We start from the raw sequence: 13,167 nt of genomic DNA on the forward strand, positions 1-13,167 counted from the left end.
CTGGAACTAGCTCTGTAGACCAGGCTGGTCTCGAACTCACAGAGATCTGCCTGCCTCTGCCTCCCGAGTGCTGGGATTAAAAGCGTGCGCCACCATCGCCCGGCTATGTTTCATTGTTTTAAGAGCTGATTTGTGGCATAAATTAGGTTTGTTTTAAAGGAAGTTCCATGGGCTGCAGAGAAAAATGTGTGCGGAGTAGACCTGGATGTCTGTTAAGTGTATTTGATCTCCAGTGTAGTTTCACTCCGAAGAGTTGGCATTATTTATTTTGAGTTTGGATGACCTATGTATCTAGGGATAAGTGTGGGGTATTGGAATCACCGACTGTAATTGTATCAGGACCTAGATGACCTTTTACGTCCATTAGCACTTATTTTATGAAGCTGGGAGCTCTGACATTTGGTCTGTGTACTTCACAGTTTTACAGTTGTCACCTGCCTGGTCAGTTGCTACACTCATTAATGTGCAATGGACTTCTTTTTTAAACATTTTATTCTGTGAGAATTTTATACAATGTGTTTTGATCATATTCATTCCCAATGCCTCCCCTTAACTCAGCCCCCACATCTCATCTTTCTGCTCCCCCAACTTCACATTCTATCTTTCTTTTAAAACATTGAATAGCCCATAGACTTCAATTTGTGTTGTCCATCTATGTTTGGAGTGGAGTCACTCTCCCAGGAACCACACTCTGAAAGAAAACTTCTCTTTCTCACCCAGAAGCCACCACCTGTCTGTAATTCCTCAGTTATGGGTGGGGGCTCACGAACACCCCTTCCCCTCCATGCTCTGACGGGACTTGAGTTCATGATCAAAGTGGTCCTATGATGTTCAGGAGACGCGTTTACTCGGGTCCTCCCTGAGCCCTGGCTCTTACGCGCTTTCTGACCTTTCTTCTGTGATGGCTTCTAAGTCTCGAGGAGCGGTGTGTGATGCAGATGTCATGTGATGTGATGCAGATGTCATATTTGCGGATGAGGAGCGGTGTGTGATGCAGATGTCATATTTGCGGCTGAGGACTCCACGGCCTCCACAGTCACACAGGCTCTTCACTTTGACCAGGTGTGCGTTTATGAGTCAACAACTGCCAACTGCTGCACAAAGAAATTTCTCTGACGAGGTCTGAGAGCTGCACCCTTCTGTGAGTGTATAAATTTAGGTGGCAGCTTGATGCTATCAACTTAGCAAAACAAAATAATAGTAACTTGACCCTTGGAGCATGTTGGCTCCCGGACCATGGATTCTTGGCCCAATTTGCAGTGACAGATATGTGTTTCTTCCTGTGGAATAGGCCTGTAGTATAACCAGAAAGTGCTTGTATCCACAAGCATGTCTTTCCAGGCCAGTCTTGATTGGAGATCACAGGATTCATAGCTAAATAAGACTTCCCTCCCTCTGTGAGAGCTAACCAGTAGGGAGAAAAATGTCTGGTCATTCCCATCTTGATGATGTCTCCATGTCCTGTGACCAGTGTGTTTTAGCAATGGGGTCTTAACAAAAACTGCTGTTGTGTGAGCAATGGGAGCACACTTTAATAAATGCATCATCAGGAAATTTGGTCAGTGTGCAAGCATCGTAGAGAATAGCTCCATGAAACTAGTATAGCCTACTACACATCTAGGCTATGTCATATCTATTCAGAGTGGTCTATATGTCATAGAGCTCATTCCATACTGCATAGACGGGCCATGAGGAACAGAACAGTCGGTGATTAAGTCAAGCCCAAATGGTGAGATGGCCCAGAGGATAAAGGCACTTGCCACCAAGGCTGACAACCTGAACTCCATCCCAGGATTATATGGTAGAAGGATAGAACAGGCTTCTGCAAGGTGTCATCTGACCTCCACATCTATACCGTGGCATGAAACCTCTCCCCCACAAAATACACAGGGTAAGATGGGAAAAAAATTCAAGTACGCAGTAAAGAAACCCAGCAAGCATGCAGTGTGGAAAATGGCCAGCTCAATGCTGCACGCTGTTCACAGCTTTTATGAGTAGACAGATGTGCATATTAAAATAATAATAGAGAGTGAAAACATAGCCAGCAGCCTAGCTATTTGCTATTCATCATCAATTATTACACGCTGGGCATAATTATATGTGTTGTACTTTGTGTGTGTGGTGCTAAGGGTTGAACTTGTGGCCTCACACATGCTAAGGAAGCTGCCCACCACCGAGCTACGTCCGCAGCCCTGTACTGTGATTCCACTGTGAAAGATTCACAAAAGACACCTCAGACATGGGCTCAAGCCAACGGCAAGTCTTCATGAGCTGACAGGGGACTACACTGGGTGTTCTGGATCTTAGTGGCATCCCAAGCCTTTCTCAAGGTGAGATTTTCAGCACAAAAACCACATCCTGGGTAGACACACTTCAGTTAACAAGAACAGTTAGCCAGAAGTGAAACTATAGAAGCCAAAAAGCAAGATCAGTACCGTTGGGGACTTTTCTGAAACTATGGGCTTTGATGGATTAGGTCATTGTACGCGTTTTGGCAGGTTGTGCTGCCTGCGTGCTGTGCTGGGTTTCATGGTGTCTGTTGTGCTAAGAGCTGGGTGCCCATTAAAGCCTGGGAACCTGTAACACTTTCATGTAACCAGCAGCACAGGGCTTATTTTTACCAGCACCACCAGATAGATATGACTTGTATGTTGTGCTATGACATTAACGATTAAAATGTCACCAAGAAAAAGGACTTTCCAGCTCCATTATAATCTTATGCCACCACTGTCATATCTGTTGATAGAAAATCATTATGCAGCCTGTGATTACTTTCCCTTGTGGGCTTCGGCCTTTGGATTTAATTGTGGCTATTTTGTTGGGAATCGCAGAAATTATATGAAGTGTTCTGTCAAGTTTAACTGGAAAGTTTTATTGATCCTCCCCCCAATCTCAAACGTTCTTCAGAGAGTCTGGGACACAATCCATCCTATGGGAGATCATGAGCTCAGAGCCGGCCTTGAAGCTCCTGATAGACGTGAACTCATTACAGAATGGGTGAGAGAGAATGCAGCTGAAAGATCAAAGTCAGCATCCCAGTGGACCAGACCCCCAGATTTCCTGGAAACCCATAAACCTTAACGGAGCAATGCAGGACCATGAGCTGCTCTGAGAAACATCTGACCTAGACAGGCGGCGCGCCCCCTATGTCTCATTTGTCCAGGACCCAGGAGCCTCTCAGCTGAAGACTATGCAGTCAGCCAGCACTCTTTCCTGACCCCCAAACAGCCCTGGGGGCAGCAACTCAAGGACATGCTATGGCCCTGGATGGCCCGCTGGAATCAGTGAGGTGGAGGCTTCCCAGGGATCTCCCAGAGAACCCCTCCCCACTTTGCTGTGACATACCAGGACTCATTCCTGTAGAAATAGGAAGCAGAAGGTCTGCACACGGCCTTCTCCTCACACAGAGAGAGCTAGATGCTCGCACTGTGGCCCAACGAAGCCTGAGTTGTAAACGAAGATTAGGGAAAGATTCCAGGTGTCTACGCTTCTGGGGTCTGTGCTGCTGAGGACTGTCTTTCTTGAGCCAAGGAGATGCTAGCCTGTGTTGCCACCTCAGTGTATGCAAGATGACAACCCAAACTGGAGAAGCTGGCCAAGTAGGCTTCACTCCACAGGAGCCTGTTGAAGGCAATGTCACCATTCTTGGGGGTAGTCTGAGTGCCAGAATGAAAGGCCACCCTTTTGGAAATGACATCATCTTGCCTGTAATTGTATAGACATAGCAGGAGTTGACCTTTCGGGACTCCATCTCAGAACCTGTGAGTCCTGGGAGCTGGTCCTGGGCTACACTGTTCTCCACTGAGGAAGGCAAGGTTTTCAGAGCTTTCTCCTTTCTCCCTGCATAAAGCACCGGTGAAGGACACCCAGGCCCAGACCTGTCTTCCCCTGAATGTCCTGGTCTAGGCAGCCTTGGGGCCATCACCCCTGCCTTCTGCTCTGCCTTCTCTTCTGCCTTCTGTGCTCCGAGTCTCCTTAGGAGTGATGTTCCACAATGTCCGGCCTTGGGGAATGTATTAGTTAGGGTTTCTGTTGCTGTCAAAGAGACACCATGACCACGACAACTCTGATAAAGGAAAACATTTAATTGGGGCTGGCTTACAGTTTCAGCAGTTTAGTCCATTATGGTGAGACATGGCACTGTACAGGTAGATATGGTGCTGGAGAAGCAACTGAGAGTTCCACCTCTTGACCCACAGGCAACTGAAGGAGTCTGTGTCCACACTGGATATAGCTTGAGCATGGGAGACCTCAAAGACCAGTCCCAACAAGGCCACACCTCCTCCAACAAGGCCTTACCTCCTCCAACAAGGCCACAGCCACTCCAAGACCACACCTACTCCAACAAGGCCTCACCTCCTCCAACAAGGCCACACCTCCTCCAACAAGGCCTCACCTCCTCCAACAAGACCACACCTACTCCAACAAGGCTACACCTCTTCCAACAAGGCCACACCTACTCCAACAAGGCCACACCTCCTAATAGTGTCACTCCTTATGGGGCCATTTTCTTTCAAACCACCACAAGGAGCCCAGCTGGGTTGTTTGTGGTGGGGTCTAAAGCATTGATACTATTTCTGAAAAGACACCCTGGAGCTGTGCTAGAAGCCCACACATCCTGACTGCCCCCCAAACACCAGAGAGCCTCTTGCCCATCCTGATGCATGGGCATTGGCCTCTTTAGTTTCTGTTAGTCCTTTTGTGTTTGCCCCCCAATCCCCGCTGTTCTGAGGCAAAAGCCTCACTCTGTGGTAGCTTCAGTGGCTGCAATGCCAGCTGTCCCATAGGTTCATACTGTGCTGCTATACAGGTTGGGGGATTCCTAACCATGCTCCTTTGTGTAGCCCACTGATTCCCACCCAGGCCAGGACAGCCACACAGTCACGAGACTGTGGGGAGGCTGCGGGGACCTCAGTGGGGAGCCCAGCTGGCCCACACACTCACAGTCACCCCCCCTGGAGCATTTCTGTCCTGTTCTGCCTGCAGTTCCACACCTCTTTCCCTCTGAGCTTGTCAGGTACTCCCTGGTCATGAAGGGTGGATACTCTTGGGAGATCAGTTCAGTACCTATGAGTACCATCCAGGGATGAACCACCCTGCACCAGTCCACCCCTCCCTTGAACCCAGGCCCAGGCAGCAGCCTTGGAGGTTAGTTTTTGAACTAGCTGTCATGGGACAGGAACTTTTGTCCTGACTATGGTATTGAGAGGTCTTGGAGACTAGTCACCAAGTTGTGACTTAAGACATGGATGCAGGCTTGGTCTTTCTTCTTGGGCATCCCAGCAGAGCTGGGCATTCAGAGGACTCCGGAGATAATATTTCAAAGCCTTCATCTCTGAAGCTCATCCAGTACAGTGGGGCTGTGAGGCCTCTACTTCTAGGAGGTTCATTGTGCTGGGCACATATGGGCTCTGGCCAGCTATCTCCTGGCATGTTGTCAGGCTTTAGGCGTCTCAGCTATAGACCAAGCAGGGATTCGTTGTTGATGGCCAAGCCATGCCCAGCCCTCCTGCGAAGGTCAGCTCCTTGCTTGGGTTTTTCTCCTCCCAGGTAATACTTTCAGATGTTAGCTATGTTTCAGCCCCTGCATGGGGTGCCTCAAACCTGGGGGTGGGGAGGCCTTCCTGTCTAAATTCACACGGATGACTCTAAGGTTCATCCAGGTAAGCAGGGGCTCACCCAGACCATGCTGCCTCGGTGTCTAAGTCGCCCCAACTGCTTGGATCATGTCTCTTCACAGAAGCACAGGCCACAGAGTCTGTCCCCTCTGCCCACAGTCCCTGCTGACCTTGCGGACCCTGGAATGACCAGCCAAGGTGGCAGGGCTGTTGTGCTCTACATGAAGAGTTCTGCCTGGTATCAGAGGAAGGGTAGATCCATCCTAGCACAATAGGCCTTAGCCACCCTACACTCGTGGTTTCTGTTATTAAAATTATCCACAAGAACAGAACCAAAATAGATACACACACATCTGTATGTCTGTCTACCTGGCTGGAGACTCTCAGAGGGATTTATGATAAAAAAATTTGCTCACACCAATATGGAGGTTGAGTCCCAAGATACACAATGGGCTAGGAGACCCTGGAGAAGTGGTGGAGAAAGTTCCAATCTGAAGGACGATGGCCCCAAGACCCTGAAAGAGTCTGTCTCCAACTTCAGATCCAGAAGCTGGATAACACCGATGTCTGAGACTAAGGTATAAGATAGATAATTCTCTGTTTTTTGTTTAGGACTTCCAGGGTTTGGTTGAGGTCCAACTGCCTCAGGCAGAGCAGCCCGCTCCACTTACCCAGAGACATCCTCCCAGACCTACCCAGGCTACTGTTTGGGCAAATACTCAGGCACTCAGTGAATCAGTCAAATTGATGCATGAATTTAAGCATCGCAGGCTCTAAGAGCCATGCAAGTAGCTCAAGATGCTCCAGTTTCTACCGCTAGGCTCTAGGAGCCTTAGGAACAGCTCTGACCGAGCAGAGAAGCCTTCAGGCCTAGATGGGGCCCCTCTCTAGTAAGTCACCGGTAAGTGGAAGCAACACAAAGGCCCCATGCTGGTGGGTTCCATCAATAAGCTATGGCCAGCAGAGGACTTTGCCTAGAAGGGGTCAGACACCTCAAAGGCTCATAGTCATTCAGAGGTGATCTGAATTTGGGGGACTTTTCAACCCCATATCACCAGTCCTCCTTTTCCCTGTGGGAGTCTCGTGGGTTTCTTCCACTCTAGCTGCTCAGGGAGGTTTCTGAAGCCCTTGGAGTGTCTGGTCAGCCTAAGTTTCCTGGAAAAGTCTAGGATGTGCGACAGGAAGTGGGAGAGAATGGCCTGCCTTCTCGTATCCAGGGAAGATTGCATCTCATACCAAATCTTACCAAGTGCTGGTTTGGGAGGGGTGCCCAGAAAAGGCAACAGGGAGTGGCTAGGTATACTTGGAAGAGGGGTACTCCTCATGCCCTCCATGAAGTGATCCCTGTCATGACTCTAGACTCAGCACAAGAAACCACACAGAATGGTCTTCACACAGCCTAGAAATGGCTCCTTCCCAGATCAATACTGGCTCTTAAACATAAAAATAGTTCTAATACATGCTGAGATTCACAGGACTGAGGTCAAGATTCACAGGTCTGGGGAATGAGGATAGGGTGAGGGTGGGAGGGTGTGTGGCTGGGGAGGGCTGAGCTGGGGAATATGGGTAGTGGTTCCCAGGAGTTTCTTACAATGGACACCATGGCCCTGGGTGGGGTGAGGAGTTCCTGTGCCCTGAGCTCACTGGATGGATAGAAACTGGGATCAAGGAGCATCCTTGGCAGGCTCATGTCTTTTCCAGTTTAAGCCTCTGTGATCTCATAGAAAGTGACAGGATTCCACTGGTCCAGGATGCTAAGGCAGGCCAGACTCTGATTATTGTCCCTGACCCTAAAAGTCAGCATTCCTGTCCAGTCCTAGCTTACTCATAAGCCTTTGTAGCTATGACACCATTTTCTGCACATCAACTCACTTTTGACATTGTCCCATCCTGATGCAATGCCTTCGGGTCATTCTTTCAACACACCTGCGTTTACTCTGACTCCTGCTGCCTCTCCTTCACTGCTTCTGAAGTCTCTGTGGAAGTGACTGGGAAGCTCCCAGTTCTTCAAGCATGCTGTGCCTACCTTGGATGATGAGGCCATCAGCGGGGCAGGATAGAGCTGTGTCTCCGGGAGCCAGTGTGTGGAACTCTGCAGCTTTGGGGAAATATCTCTTTCTATATGCGAAGTCAGGCTATAAGTTCTAATTTCTTTGACGACTTTCTCCATGTCGTCATTAGATGGTTTATGCCTTTATCTATTGTTTTGTCTGGAGATTAACACAGCTATGCCAACAGGATATTTCTAGGACTATTTCTGAGTCCCTTTTACTCAAGCCTCTTGACTTTAACCTTCCACCGTGACTCTTGATAAACACATTGAGCTGGATTTTGCTGTTGTGTCCAGTCTGGTTGTCTGTTCAGGAAGCTGATGGCCAAGATTTGTTTCTGACACTCAATCTCCTGTCCTGGGTTTTTCCAGGTGTCCCTCTTTCCTCTCCCTTCCTGAGTTCTGTTACAGTGGTTTGCTGTCTGTACTCTTTTCTCCTAAGGGCAAAGGATGCTGTAGGCTGATATCAAGTTCTAAAGTCTACATCCTCTTCCTCAGAACCTGTGAATTCTACACAGTGTGACCAGAGTTACAATTAGATAAAGGAGCCGAAGAAGGAAGGGTCTTATCATGGGTGTTGAGGGGCTCTCGTGCCATTACATGTATCCTTGGGAGAAAAGCAGAGGAATATGGACCCAGACCTACACAGGGGAGGTGGCTGCGAAGTGCCAGACACACACTGGCCTGAGGTAGTCATTGCCTTACAGTGTTAGGGCAGCCACAGAAGCTGGAAGAGGAGGGGAGGGCCCACCGCTCTAGCCTCTGGGTAGCATAGCCCTGCTTCAAAGTCTTGGTTTCTGTCTTTTGGACTCAGAAGTTGTCCCTGTGTCCTAGGTGACCAAAGTGTCAGTGACTTGTCAATTCAGACAAAGGGAAGTGATGTAGGTGCTGTCTGTTGTGTCCTATGACTTCAGTAGGATGCTCTAAAGACTTCATCATGCACACTGGGACATGTCCATAAAGCTAGCCTCTCCGACCTGCTCCCCAACTAGAACAAGCCTCTGTCCTTGCTGTTTGGCATGCTGGCCTGTCCTTGCTTACATAGTCATGGATTAGTCATCATTACTCTTGGAGCCAAAGCCTTTATCAGAGTGTCCTTTGGATTTATCAGTTTCTTTAGTCATCATTGGTCCTCCAACTTCTTTGTCTTTGAATATATATATATATATACATATGAATATATATTACTATAACTATAAATGCCATTTTAACCATTTTCAAACGAGTGAGTCAATGACATTAATTGTATTCATAATGTGGTATAATTCTCTGCTATTTACTTTCAGGTTTTTTCATCACCCCAAATAAACTCTCCATGGTCTTTAACGGATAAAGTCCTTGCATTCCACTTCTAGCCCTTGGTAGCCTCTAACCTTCTTTACCTCTTTAAGATACGTCATGTGATAAATCTGCCTGTTTTAGGTATTTCATGTGATAGAATTACTTAACATTTATACTTTTTTGTCTGGCTTATTTCATTAGCATGTATTCAAGGTTATTATGGGCATGCCAGTCATTTTCATAATTGAATCATACTCCACTGTATGTGCTGTGGGACAATCGTCTTGTACCCTGTAAAAATTTGTCACTAGTGTTGGTTTTTCTGAAACACTGATTGGCCAGTAGCCAGGCAGGACGTATAGGCGTGGCAACCAGAATAGGAGAATTCTGGGGAGAGGAAAGGCTCAGTCTGCAGTTGTCACCCAGAGGCAGAGGACACAAGATGAGAATGCCTCACTCATAAAAGCTACCAAGCCATGTGACTAACATAGACAAGAATTACAGGTTAATTTAAGATGTATGAGTTAACAAGAAGCCTGAGCTAATAGGCCAACCAGTTTATAATTATTGTAGGCCTCTGTGTGCTTCTTTGGGACTGAACAGCTGAGGGACCAGGTGGGAAAACCTTTGTCAACATGTATGTAACCACCATGTTTTGTTTATTTCTTCACTTGTTGGTGGACGCTCAGTTGTTTTCATCTTTTGATTTGTGCATAACACTGATATAAATTATGATATGCTTTTTTTCTTCCTGGGTCTCTGCTTTCACTTCTTTCGTGTATAGCCTGAGTCTTGAATGCTAGGTCCTATTAGTGCCTTTACATATTTTGAGAAGGAAACAAACTATTGTCTATAAAAGCAGCATCATTTTAAATTTCCACAAGCAATAGGCAAGGACTCTGACTTTTCCACATTTTCCCTCAGGAATCATCATCATCTTTTTTTTTTTTTTAAACTCAGCCATCATTTCTGATGTGGAGTGAGATTGTGGTGGCCATGACTTATGTGGCCCTAACGATGAACACTGTTGAGCCTGTTTTCCCATGCTCACTGGCATTTATATATCATCTTCAGAAAAAGGTCTTTTCAAATCTTTAGCCTGTTTTTAGATTGGGCTTGTCTTTTAGAATTTTAGAAGTTCTGAATTTTAGCGGTTCTTATATACATATTGAATATTAGATTATTACCAGAAATGTAATGTACAATCATTCTCTCCCATTTTGTAGGTTGTCTTTTATTTGATTGACATTTTGATGCCAACTTTTAAAGTTGGTGGAGTTCAAATTAGATGATTCTGGTCATACCTTGAAGGGAGCATTTGGATTCTGCCCCACCCTTTCCTTCGTGGCCTCTGTGAGGCGAGCAAGTTTGTCTCCTCAAACTCTCTGCTGTGATGTTCTGCCTTGTCGCAGGCCCCAAAGCAACACAGCCAGCCGAATGTGGTCTGATCTTTGAAGTACCACTTGAGTCAAACGTTTCTTCTTTAGAAGGTGGCTGTCTCAGGTTTGTTATCACAGTGACAGAAAGTAGCCCTAACAAAATACTCATCTGAGAAACCTCCACCGTGTCAGAGTCATGAAGCTCTATTTCTATCCCTTAAGAGTTGTATATCTCAGCCCGGTGGTGCACACCCTTCATCCTAGTGCTCGGGAGGCAGAAGCAGGCGGATCTCTGTGAGTTTGAGGCCAGCCTGGTCTACAAGACCTAGTTCCAGAACAGGCTCCAAAGATACAAAGAAATTCTGTCTTGAAACCTCCCCCCACCCAAAAAAAAAAAGTTGTATATCTCTTATACTTATGCTGGTGAGCTAATTTTTAAAGGTTTATTTTTACTATTTTTCATTCTATGTTTGTGTGTGAGTCTGCACATGTGAGCACAGGTACTGGAGGAGGCCAGAGGTGTTGGACCCCACCCCCAGCCAAGGCTGCAGGAGAAGGTGAACTGCCAGATGTGGTACTGGGTCCTTTGCAAGAGTGATGTGCACTTTTCAGTGATGAACATCTCTCCAGCCCTTTGAGCTAATTTTTGTTTGTTTGTTTGTTTGTTTGTTTTTCAAGACAGGGTTTCCTTGTGTAGCTCTGGATGTCCTGGAACTTGATTTGTAGACCAGGCTAGCCTCAAACTCAGAGATCCGCCTACTCTGCCTCCCGATTTCTGGGATTAAAGGCGTGGGCCACCACCTCCTGGCTTTAGTTTTTGGATAAGAAATAAAGCAGAGGCTTAGCTCCATCATTCGAGTATGGAAATCCAGCTGTCTCAGCACTAGCTGTTACAGATTGCTCTCTCCACATGGAGTGGTTAGCTTCCTTGCCAAAATCAATTGACCATATCAACCAGACTCTTAGTTTTATATCATTGGTCTATATATCTATCCTGGTGTTGGCTGCACACTGTTGAGTGCTGTAACTTTGTAATAACTTCTGAAATGAGGACTTTGTTGTCATTTTAGAGTGCTTTTGCTGCCTGGGACTTCTTGCAGTTTGCTATGAATTCCAAAGGCTTTCTTTCTTTTCTTCTAAAGAACTGTCAGGTTGGAGTTGAAAGTGTGGGGCTCAGTCCATATCCTGAACAGCCTTATTTCCTGTTGCCGCTCCTGCAGCCATGCAATGTTCAGATCAGAACTGCACAGTGATGGTTGCATAAGGAATCTAGACACAAATGCAAGTACATGGAAGACTGAGCAGAGGTCAAATGCAAATACTATGTTTGATATTAAAAAAACAAAACAAAAAAACCCACCTTTTTTGGGAGACAACATTTCTTTGTGTAACCCCAGCTGTCCTGGACTTACTCTTTTGACCAGGCTGGCCTTGAACTCTGGCATCACCTGCCTCTGCCTCCTGAGTGTTAGAATTAAAGGTGTGTGCCACCAAAAAACTTGATTGGATGTTAACAACAAGGGTTCCTAGGAGAGACATCGATATCATGGCTCCCCACTGCTCAGCAAGTGGCTCTTCCTGACTCCTTGTCCCTGTACAGATTTTACAGCTGCTATTTCTCCTTCTTCATTTCTGTCTCTAGAAATGTCCCTCAGACACAGCCACATGTTTAAAATATTGTTGTATTTTTCTGAAATGTGTATGTATCTGTGTGTGTATGATATCATTTCTAGAACCTCCAGAACACAATGTTGACAAAGGAGAGTCCCCTGTGCAGTGGTGTGTGTGTGTGTATACCTGTGTGTTTGTGTGTGTACTTGTGTGTGTATGTGTGTATACCTGTGTGTATGCTAAGAAACCAGAGGACATCAGGTGTCCTTCTCTATCACTCTGCCTTATTCCTTTGAGACAAAGTCTCTCAGTCAACCTGGAGTTAAGGGGGCAGTCAGACAGCCCTGGTTATTTTCACACCTGCCCCCACCACACACACTGCCAGGGCGGGGATAACAGGCATGTGTGTGGCCATGTCTGTCTTTTTACACTGATGGTGAGGACACAAATTCAGATCCTCCTCTTGTGCAGCAGACACTCCTATCCACTGAGCTAGCTCCCCAGAACCCCACTGTGCCCTTTTTATAAACAAGATGTTAAAACACAGAAGGATACTCCCCACTGGCTACCACCCAGGGGATCAAAGCAGAGTTGAGATTTAAAAACAGGCCCCTAGACTTTCAGGTCAACGCTGCCTTCTGAGCAACACAGGATTTCCCTTTGAATATTGAGTCCTATGGTTCACAAATTGATTTGTGTGTGTGTGTGTGTGTGTGTGTGTGTGTGTGTGCATGTGCACATGTGTATGCAGACATGTGGAGACCAGAGATTGGCATTGGACGTCTTCTTGTACCTCTCTCCATCTTATTTTCTGAGACAACGTCTCTCATTGAACATGGAGCAGATGGTTTCAGACAGATTGCTTGTCTCTGCCCCACTCCCCTAGCACTGGGGCTACTGATGTGCACTGCAACACTCAGCTTTACCTGAGGTCTGGGGCCTGAACTCAGGGCACAGCAAACACTTTATCCTCCAACCTATTTCTCCAACCCTACAAAGCATGTTTTATTTTTTTTTAAAGTCTTGTCTTTTTTTTTCTTCTTGCAAGATTTTTTTAAAAATATTTATTTATTTATTATGTATACAACATTCTGTCTGTGTATATGTCTGCAGGCCAGAAGAGGGCACCAGATCTCATTCCAGATGGTTGTGAGCCACCATGTGGTTGCCGGGAATTGAACTCAGGACCTTTGGAAGAGCAGGCAATGCTCTTAACCACTGAGCCATC

This window comes from Microtus ochrogaster, unplaced genomic scaffold (assembly GCF_000317375.1).
Source record: "Microtus ochrogaster isolate Prairie Vole_2 unplaced genomic scaffold, MicOch1.0 UNK1, whole genome shotgun sequence".
NCBI lineage: Eukaryota > Metazoa > Chordata > Mammalia > Rodentia > Cricetidae > Microtus > Microtus ochrogaster.